The following is an 11,791-nucleotide window of genomic DNA, read 5'->3' on the forward strand; positions in this document are numbered from 1 at the left end:
CAATGAATCATTTTGAATAAAACACCTCTCAGGGCTGTGCTGCTGGTTGTTAGATACAAGTAGCAGTCTGTGTGAACATCATTTATATGCTCCTGTATGACCTCCTGCAGCTTTGCAAACCAGCTCCTGTCAATAAATGCAAATTTTTTTGTCTGCAAAGCAGGGTCATCTGCAGTTTTTCTCTCTTCCTCTGTAGTATGAATGTTTGGGAACATGAAGAACAGCAGGCAGAGCCTTGCTGGAAGCGCTGAGGCTGTCAGGAAATACCTGCTTCAGTCCAGTAGGCTTCATCCTAAAAAACTAGAATAAGGCAGTGCAGGCAGGGCTGTGAGAAGGGCTGTCAGGGACAGCTGGGACACTTGGAGCAGCTGCTGTGGTGGTGCCTCCACAGCAGCGGTGGAAAGGTTGCGCTGTCTGTCGGAGATGTTTCTGACGTGCACCTCCTCCTCCTCTTTGCTGCTTCCATCCCAACACCAGCACCCCGTGCCCACGGCCACACGGGCACAGATGCACCTTAATGCTCCTGCCAGTTTCCCCGTGCCTGGGAGAGGGCCCTGGCAAACACCAGTGCAGCGGATGAGCTCTTTGCCCTCAGAAGCTCTCAGGCCCTTCGGAGCACGTGTGCTAAGGAGCGGGACCGTGGGTGCTGTGAGCGCAGCACGCTCCCTAGTAAGGCATGTCATTAACGCTACTATTATTTTCTCCGACAGAGTACATTTCTAGATAAGACCTAGATTCCCAGAAAATAAAACCAGAGAATAAATAACTCATTTTTTTGTCTCTTTATCCACGTTAGGCTAAAGCAGCCTTTTAATTTTCCAGCAGCCAGCCCCTGAGGTACGGAAATCCACCCCTGTCTCCCAGCACTGCAAAAAAGAGAGACTGCTGCCGTTCCTGCACTGGCAAATATTAAGGACAGACAGAACCACTAGATCATCCAAGTTTAACATGAACAAGGGTATACGCCTGTGCTTTAAACCTGAAAAATACAAGTATTTGACGAAAAGAATTATTTAAATGAAAGAAGACAAACAGAGAAGCAAAAGCCACCACCCAAATACAAATTTTATTTCACTGGGATTTTATTTCCTTTTAAAAAAAGCAGAAGCAATATATTAATATATTCTTTGTGCTCCTCCTATACTTTATGGCAAACAGGGCACAATGCATTCATCTGGGTGTAGTTATTTTTTGCACACTCTTTCTCACTTTTCCAGGATGACCTCTTATCTTATATGTTTCAGCATTTTTCTTTCTTGTAGAAAGAAATTAAAGGTTTAAGGTTGAAATTTGCTTCAATTAAGTTGCCAAAAAAAATTCCATTCCCAAATACTTACTGATTACTTATCACTTTGTTATGAAGATGGAGAGCAAATTTTTCTTCCAAAGATTTGAATTTCTAGAAACATAAAAGAAAGTGGAAATTAATTAATAATGCAAATACCACGTGCTCAAGACCACCTAATGGACAAATCAATTGCCAGGTGCATTCCATAGACCAATAACATATTAAACAATTAAAGTTCACCAGACAAAGTAGATCAAGCTTTATCCTTTTCTTCATTTGCATTCATTTTGTGGCTTGTTTTACTCCCAAGAATTGTGACATTTTATCCTTCTCTCTCCCCTGCCCTTCACAGCAAACATTAGTGTACACGTGACCCCATCCTGCTGATATTTTGTACAAGCTCTTTATCAAGATTATTTTTTCCCAATCTGAATCTTTCTGGATACTTTGGACAACTTCAAAAGAAAAGATAAATGAAAAATAAAGCTAACTTTTATGTTTACTATGCTTTTACCTTTCCTGACAAATGGGAAGGAGCTTCACCACAGAAATATTTTTGGTAAAAAGAATATGCAGTGTCATTCAAAACCCTGGAGACTAGAAATGCACCTTTAAGCATCTGTGTGCATGAGCCAGCTTTTTAAGAAATATTGCTTGGAAAGGCAAGAGAATGAAATATTATTCAATTAACCATGTTTGTTTTTTGGGGGTTTTTTTTAACATGATATAATGTAAGGTCAAACAATTATAGAATTTTTTTTTGACACTGAATTATGCCATCTATATTGTTATAACTCAACAGACAGACAAAAGATAAATGGTTAGACTACTGGTTTTTTAACAGAAGATATAGAAAATAACTGGTTTTCAGAGACACCTGAGGACATGCTATTGCAGGTTACCCTGGAGGCAGCTGAGCCCCTCTCAGCCACTCCCTCCCCCACAGTGGGATGGGGAAGCAAATCAGAACTGTAAAAGTGAGAAAACTGGTGGGTTGAGATAAAGACAGTTTAATAGGTAAAGCAAAAGCTGCGTGTGTCAGCAAGGCAAAAGAGGAGCTAATTCACTACTTCCCATGGGCAAACGGGTGTTCAGGCATTTTTGGGACAGCAGGGCTCCATCACACAGAACAGTGACTTGGGAAGACAAGCACCATCACTCTGAATGTCCCTCCTTCCTCCTTCTCCACAGATTTAAATGCTAAGCATGATCCACTGGGTCTGGAATATTCCTTGGGTCAGCTGGGGTCAGCTGTCCTGGCTGTGTCCCCTCCCAGCTCCTCGGGCACCCCCAGCCTCTCTCTGGTGGGGTGGGTGAGGAGCAGGAAAGGCCTTGGCTCTGGCTAAGCTCTGCCCAGTGACAGCTAAAACCAAGGTTGTTTTAGTCACACTGAAACTCCAGCACTGAAACTACACTGAAACATCAGACAAGCTACTGTGAAGTGAATGAACTCACTGCCAGCCAAAGACAGTACCCGTGGACAAAGCTGAATTCAAAACCAGCTGAGAAAGAGCATTGCAATTGTTTTCATCAAAATCCTTTACTTACAAGTGTCCTAAAATCTAGTGCTCTACCTTGGGAATGTCAGCAGAGGCAGTTCATATTTGCAATTCATTCATTTAGCAAAAAATCATAAAATACTTTAATATTGGAGCCTGTGAAATCTGGGAGTTTTGAACATTTCGGCTGGAAAATGTTAAGCAAGACATACCGCATATAGTGCTAGAGCAAGTAATCTGTCAGGGAGAGGATAGGGAAAAGAGCAGTGAAGAAAGGAAGTAATCCCTGACTTTTTCAGCAGGCTGCTCTAATGGAAGAGCAATTGTGTTATGATGCTGGGACAGACCCTCGAGCAGCAGCAGAGGTGACTTTGACCTGATTGACCTGACCTGACTGAACATTGATTTCCTGCAGTTCTTACCCAGAGGGCAGGTATCACCACACTGACAGAAAATTACAGGGAATTAAGGACTTTGTCTGGAAATAAAGGATGAGACAGGCAGCTGATTAGGCTCTGTTTGAAATGACCTCTTTGGGCAGTGCTCGTTATTAGAAAAGAGTGACTGCAGCAAAACACAACACAGGGATGGCTGCGTTTCACATTCTCAGAATTCAAAACATTTCCACAGAGGTATGAGCACAAACTGAAGTCTGAACAATGACAGAACCAGATGAGAATCTCAACAAAACACATCACTTACTAAGTGCTTGGTCAGCTCAATATATAAAGCAGCAAGCCTCAGTTGACTGAACTGGGCCTTATTACTATGCCAGCAACATCCTTTGAACTCCACAGTTCTGGAAATCAATCTGGTTTACAAAACAAAACAGTAAAGTTAAAATAAATGATCTTTCTAGAAGCTGCTTTATAGAAGTTTACCTTAAAAATAAAGATAGCTATTTTGACTGAGAAACTTTTTTATTTGTGTTCAGAATTTCCAGAATCTGGCAGCTCTTAATATCCAATACCAGCTATTTGAAGATCCAAGATTTCAAGGTGTTTCTTGTGTCAGATTTATTGTGTGAGCACAGATGATTTTTCAGAATACACAGTGCAGGTCCCAGATTTGAAGACAGCAGGACCAAGTGTAAAGACCAGAACAATGTCTTTCTCTCTTGTTGTGTAAAGAATCTTTGGGGCCTCAGATTAGTTTATGAATGAGAGCCTTCCTATAGAATGGCAGGCAGAGCTGATGGAATGTGATAGAGTCAACTAAAAATTCAAATGGAAATAATAATTAATTGTATACATTTATATAAGTTCTTTTTATTTCAATTTCTTTATTTTGATTTTGCTAGCTCCAAGTCCCAGACATTAGTTTCTTCTGTGCTTATATTAAATAAATTAAAGAATTATCCGTTCATGGAAATAATTCTCATTTAATAAGATAAATTCATTATTTACTAAAAAGCTGCTTTTTTCAAACCAACTCACATTTTACTTAGTTCTGTCACGCATTTCATCTCTTTTAAAGCCTTCCAATTTCACATTTAAATAACTATTGATGATGACTAATCTTTTCTACTTTACACAAAGCTCAATCTTGAGATTTTTCCCTGAGTCCAAATGATCACCAGGGCTACTCTGCTCTGCAGTTTCAAATACTTTTTAACTGTCTTTTTTTATTTCCTAAAGAACTAAACACACCTCCAAAGGAAACCTTCCTAGTATAAACTCAGAGCAGGACCATCAGTTTTGTGCTTACATAAGTCGGTTCATTTCCTATTCCTCTGTACCTTGCCAAAAACATTTTAAAAATGCATAATTCCATTCAGCTAATTAAATTTCCACTGTATTTGTTTCCTCTATCTCTTCCTGAAATAAAAATTCATCACATATTTAACCTCTTACTTAACAGTCTCACAAATTCCCATGCATCATGCCAGTGAGTGATAAATACTTAAGCAGGTAGGATCCCAGATGTTCTTTAACACATTCATGTATTGATTGGTTGCATTTCTTTCAGTAATAGTTGAACCTTAACCTGCAAATGTTGTCTAAAATAGTCCTTCTTTTCTCTGTTACCCTTTTTAATAAAGGATTTGCGCAGCACAGTACAGAAAGGTGGGTTGGTACACTGAATTAAGCTGATAGTAATCAGCTAATGCCCATCAAGGTGTTTTTGATGCTAAACATCAAGATTGTCTTTTATTTATCAACTCAGTCTGGAAGTATCTCTGAGTGCTGGAGGAACATTTAATGTCAAAGTCTGAGATGAGTATGCAGAGAAAACATTTCCACAGGAATGCAAATATAAAAATATTCTGACACTTATTCCTGGTTTTGAGAGTTTATGACAAAAAATAATCAACCCAGAGATTAAGGATTAAACAGCTCAGAGCTGGTATGGAATAAATAGTAACATTTTGCACAGTGCTGTCCTCAGCAAAGAGTGAGCACTGTGCTGACGTCAAGGAACAAAAAAGCTGACCCTTTTGCTATTTTTCTGATATCTACATAAGCTGCAGGCTCTCTGGTTTATAGATGCCTTTGCACCTTCCCAAAATTAGCAGAAACCCAGTGTCCCATATTGGTCACCTTTCAGTAGTTGCAAAAGTGCAAGATTATACTCCTAGCAGCTGTAAAATTTCAGAAAGCTGTAGTGTCAGCATGGTCTCCTAAGCCATCTGTGTCTCTAATCTATTTTTCCATACAAAATCATCAATATTCTGATCTACACAGCCACTGTTGGGTTTTGTTTGCACTACAAATACAATCAGTTACACATTACTCAAGATCTAATTATGCTGGACTGCAAATGATGTTGAACTAGGTAATTTCTTTGGAGTGATAAAGTAAATTTATCAAACCCTTTTTTGTCACCCAAACAGAAATTTCCCTAAGAGGATTCCTTTGGTTCATATTGGTTTGCTTTCAAATTTATTGCTGTTTCTCAACAAATTGCTGATACAGCTTAAGCAGTGCTCAGTGCCAAACATTTGTGAGGACATGATTAAATGGCTTTTTCCAGTTTTAATAAAAATTTATCTGAAACATCACTCTGGTACAACTTTCCAGAAATATATATTCATAATTACTTGCAGTGCTCTTCATTCATATTATCATGGTCTGATTATTTAAAAGGATGTAAATGTCATGATTTGCATGATTTACATAAGAATATACAAATATTTTTAGACTTTCAGTATTTTGGACCAAAGATTAATAAAACAGTAAAAAAAATCTGAATATTATATTTTTCTAGAGTGAGTAAAATCTGCTTATATATTGTTTAAAAATTAAAGAATTTTCATTTATGAGAACATTCTATAGGAGGCAAATGTGAGAAATTTGATTTGGCCAGAAAGATTCAAATCTCCCCAAACATATAGTTTTTCAGTTTTTAGCAAACTGAAAATTAAATTATTTTGGGACAAGGTTCTGGTCAAAATGAATAGAGAATAGCCCCTCGTTCACATTATTTCTGTGCAAAGTGCTATGAATCTGTTTCAAACAGCATCTTAGTGACATAATATACATTCTCCAAGGAATCCTGTATCAAGACGTGAAACAAAAAATTTGAAAGGATTACAGATACATTTTTAAAGTTTTGAGAAAACATAATGATGTCTGTGCTGCACATGCAAGCAGACAGTGGAGCTGTGGATTGGTTCCACGACAGAACTGGTTCACAAATTATCAATATGTTCTTCTAATATTAATAGATCTGAGAAACCCAATTGTTCATGTTCAGGCCCTCCTGGTTTTCAGTCAGTATTGACCCTGCCAAACCTCCAAGGCCTGGCATGTTCATAAGGAATAGGAATAGTTCCATTCTAGTCAGCTCAAAAGGTGTCCTTCCTCTTGTCTGCATTGTGCCATGACTTACCAGGATAGGCCAATTCTCAGAACACTAAACACTTCTCCTCCACAAGTAAATAATAAAAGTGGAAGAAATTAACTATTTTAGAAGCAAACTGGATCCCACAAACTTGTTCAAGTTTCCCATTAGCAGAGCTCTGCCGACTTAAATCCATCCTCTGCTCTAGACACCAAGGTTCTTTATTGATGATTTATATGGCAGAACAGAAAGCACTTTAATATGAAGTGCTGCTTAATATAACAATTAGACAGCGATGGCAAGCACTTAGAGGACAGGAATGGAATGTGAAAGGATGTTGTAGAATCAGTAAAATAATAAGTAATTCAATGTGTGCCACAAGGTGACACCTACCTACGAGATAGAAATGAAAACTCTACAAAAGGTGATCTGAGAATTAATGGACCAAAAATGGAACAGTGTCCAAAGGGCCATAACCTACCAGGAGATATGTGTAGGAATGTTGTGTGTATAATACCTGAGTTTGCAACATCAGTGGGGCTCAACTGGAGTGCTACATCAGATTTGGGCACAACATTAGGGCTGGAAAGTTTGGCAACTGAAGAAAGTTCAAAAAAAGCAAAACCCAAGACATTTCAAATAAAACCCATGAAGAAAGCTGGAAAGTAATATTTTTATTTAGCTGAAAGAAGACCAAGGTGGAAAATGAATATTTATTTCAAATGACAGTTAATGTCACCAAGAGGTTGGCAAGAAGAGGGAAGCACCAATGTGTTCTCCAGGATAATAAGTAATGGATTTAAGTTACCACAAAGGAGGTTTCTCCTAAAATTATAAACATGCTGAATGGCAAGAGAATCAAGAGGTAAAACACAGCTGTCAAGAGAAGATGGGGATTCTCCATCACCAGGCTATTTTAAAAAAAGGTTGGACAAATGGCCGTCAAATATTATTCAGGTAAAGCTGAATCTGTCTGGGATTAGTAAAGGAAACCAGTGGTTTCCTGAGATCACGTCAATCCTATTCTTAAGGTTCTGTGTCTGTCTTCAGATTTTATTAACAACTCTAAAACACAGACTACACTGTATGTATTGGGCTGAACTCTGAGCAAATCACACTGATTTGTGATCAAACACAGCCTGATGGAACACTATCACCAACCATCACTGAGTCAGTAACAGAGACAAAGCCTTCAGTAAAATGTCTGACTTTTATTCAGAGGGTAAAAGCCCTTGTCAAGAGACAGTTGCCCTTATTTTTATTTAAGAAATGCACAAGGTTTATGGTAATTTTTGAGATTTGGTTCAATAGCTTTAAATATAACAAATTTGTGGTCCTTTTTTGCCTTTCACTGCATTTAAGAGATAGTAAATGACTGCTAAAAATAATGAGTTTGCCTCATAACAGTTAGGCATTAAAATAATAAGTTAGAGGCCATAAAAACAAATGTTCCTTAGGGATTTTATCCATCTGGACTATATAGACTATACAGCTCCTGCAGTTATTTTGCAAACAATGTTAACATTATTCTAAAGCTTTCACGTGGAATCTTAAAGACCACAATACATACCTGTCCTGTCCCAAAGATTCGCGGGCTTCAGACTTACATCTAAAACTCACAGATGACCTTACATTGTAATGGACCAACACAAATCATTGACTCAGGGAAATACCTAAGCAACAGTTAAATTCATCTTTATTCAATAAAAGGTTAATATGTGATTAACTTTAATAATGTCCACATTCAAATCAGAACCTATTCTGCTCCCATGGATGTTCACATATGTTCAATTATGCATGTAAAATTTTATCATTAATGTGAAAGAGGCCCCTAGAAGGGATTGAAGTTTAAATAGCCTAAAATGTAAGATTGCTGGGGAGCTGGAACAGAAAGCTAGATGCAAGTGTCAAGGTCAAGCTCTGACATGAAACACTCTGTTGGCCATTAACAGCTACAAGCAGTTGTTATGTCCATGCCTAATTTGAATGGGAATTCATTACAGAGCATTTCAAGGAAAGAAAGCCTGGCTGATCAATATGAAAATGGCAATTTTAGATGAGTGTATCTTTTTTTTCGGTTGCTTAGCACAAAATATTCAGTTTGCTTTGAAATTACTTTGTTCTACTTTAATGAGGCTGATCTAATTCCTAAAGCCTTGGACCAAAATGGTAATTGAAAGGCATCATATAACACTTACAGGAGAAAATTAAAAATCTATACAGCGTCTGTAAGTGATGAAGCTTTCTCAATGAATAAGAAGTGGTGAAATGAGCAGCTATTATAGAATAAAAATTTATTATGAAGAAAAAGCCAACATTTCATGATTATCTTCTTAAACAGCTTGGTACTCAGCAATAATCAGCAGAGATCTGGAATTACAAGCTTTTCCCAGAGCAAGGGAGGTTGGCAGCATCATGTGCAGTATTCCCAGGGCAGCTGGGAAAGGTGGAATACCTCCAGACCTGCTGGGAGGAATGACACTGGCTCCAGCTCTGTAGCCACTAACACATATGCTCAGCTTGAACCAGGGTCAAGCTAAAACAGGAGCAACACTTGTAGCAAATGACACCAAAATCTGTCATCGAAGGATGCTATAGATTAGAGATAAGCAAGCATGTTAATTTAAAATAAAACATATTCCCGTCTTTAGTTGGCTAAGTTGTAACTAAATTTAAATTTGATTGCATATTCTTGTACCTTTTATTCCTTTGGCTGTGATTAGGGTCAGAAGTCAGAAATGACAAAATACCTGAGAAAAACATAATTGAATATTTCTAAATCAGAGGTGAAAAGAAGAAAATCCTGTTCCTTGGCATCCTGCCTCACTGTGTAGATAATAAATCTACAATTAGTTCAAAGCAATTCAGATGAATATGATTGTCCAAATTAAGTGATTACTAGTTTACTAATTACAGAGCCTGAGTTAAGTGAATAATCTGAGAATATAAAACATTGTTTTTAAAACAAGGTTTTTAAACTTATTTGCTACCGATTCTACTTACTGAAAAATCTACCACTATCCTGTTTATGAATCATTCATAAAATGTTCCTAAGTTCAACAAAAGCATTTCCTATCAATAAGTGTTTGCCAGATAGTCTGGGTATATAATTTTCCTTCTCTTTCCTTTTCTTTGATCACTGACTATAGGACCAGTCATTTTTCACAATTTCTGACATATTTGGTCGGCTAAATCACAGAGAGTTATTTCTCCTCCTTGACAGTGTGACTGAGGCTTGGGAAAAAAAAAGAAATATATGAGAATTGCAAATTAGAAAAAGCCTCTAGGATCATAGGATCTGCCAACCTGGTATAAACTATCTTGCATGTAGTCCAATACTTTGCATCTGACAGTTTTCAGTACTGGGTCCTTCAAAAGAAGACAGGAAAAAAAATCTGTAACAGCAAAGGGAAACTAATCAAGAAAACTCACCCGTTTGCCTGAACTCTGGCAGTTTAAAGTTGGTTAACATCTGCAAGTAGAAGTTAAAATGCTTTCAGATGCTGTCATCATTATTAATTCTATCTATGAATATCCCTGATACTTTTATACATGCCAATTTTCTTTCCATTTGAATTTTTTGCTTCAAAATAGCAAATGACAAATATAGTTTTGACGGCACAAATGCTTAGTCAAACAGCCACTTACAAAACTTTCAGAATCAATACATTCAGCAACATGGAAAAGCTGTCAAAATGTGTGTCTTAAGTACTAGGAAAACAAACCTCATATTTCTAGTCATGAAATAGAAATCTTGAAGTCTTATTAGTAGCATTAATAAAAAGTCTGTGGGTTAATAGAATAACCCCTGAAAATTCAAAGGTGTTTTACATTTTTATGATCATGTGTGAGTTTATAAAGTGTATATTGGATTCCTTCTGGGAAGATCGAACACACAGACAAGGTTTGATTACTTGTAGCTTAACCTTCAGCATGTGGTCTTCTACCAAGGATGTTGTGAAACAATCTGGGGCTCAGATCACCATTAATCTGAGTAAAAGTGTTTTCAATAAAATGAACTTTGATTTTTATTCTCTCCTAATTTTAGTAATGAAAAAATTAGGCATTTAGTCATAACACAGGTATTTAGATCACATTTTAGGACAACGCAGAGATGGGCTGGTTTTAGAGTCCACCTGAAAACAACTGCTTAAGACTGGGATGAATCATTCTTCTTTTAGACATCTTAATCTACCTTCCCCTTCTCTGCTCATGAGCCAGATTCTGTGAATTGCTAAGCACTCTCAGATTCCTGTACAGACAATAGGACTTCAGAGAACACAACTCTGCCCAGGAACAGCTCGATTCCTCTCAGACTAAAGCTTTAAGGAAGAGAATTCTCTTTTAGCAATAATCTGGCAACAGTTTAATGGAAAGTGGAAACACTGGGAGATAGGTGTGCCTATATTTCTATTAGAATCGCTGATCAAAGATTTAGAAAAGGCAGCATTTAATTCTTTTGAAACCTCACTCCCAGGAGCACAGTTCAGAACAATTCCACTCCATCTTATCAGAGGGTTTTACAATAAGACCCTTATTAGATTGCAATTGATTCACAGTAATCTATTCATTTTTAGTCAAATTAAAACAACCTTGATTGTAGTGCCACAATTCATGCTGATACAATTAATGTGGCATGAGGCATTTCTATTATGAAAATCCTTTATTCCCTGCCTTGGTTTATAGCTCAAGCATAAAGAACTTGAATGGCACTGAAACTTGTCAGACAAAGTCTCAGCCCAGGCAAGAATGTATTCTTTGAAATATATAATAGTATGAAAAGAACCGTACTGCTTTCCCCTAGCAGTAATACAATGAGGTGATAGAAATTGGAAATGGGCCACAGGAGCTGACCACTTGCCCCATCAGATTAGCATTCCTTAATTGTAGATGACTAATAAATGTGAGAACCAGGAAAACAGGTTCATCTGTTGTGTCTTCGCTATTTTCAGTGTACGTGACACAAGGATGCAAACTAAAGACATGAGTCCAAATAGTTCCCATCCCTTTAAATGTATCCCAGTTTCAAGGAGTGAACAGAGGAAATAGTCCCAGGGAGATGCAGGAACTGCAGACATATCCCAACATACAGACTGTCCTCTCACCACAGGCAGGCACAGGCTACCCCAGAGGGAGCATCAGTGGTAAAGCACAAAAAGAAGCTGTGTGTGATATAAAGCCAGGTTAACACAAACAAGCTGGGAAAGAGTCAGGAAACTGC

The sequence above is a fragment of the Anomalospiza imberbis genome, chromosome 14, assembly GCF_031753505.1.
Source record: "Anomalospiza imberbis isolate Cuckoo-Finch-1a 21T00152 chromosome 14, ASM3175350v1, whole genome shotgun sequence".
In the NCBI taxonomy this organism is placed as follows: Eukaryota; Metazoa; Chordata; class Aves; order Passeriformes; family Viduidae; genus Anomalospiza; species Anomalospiza imberbis.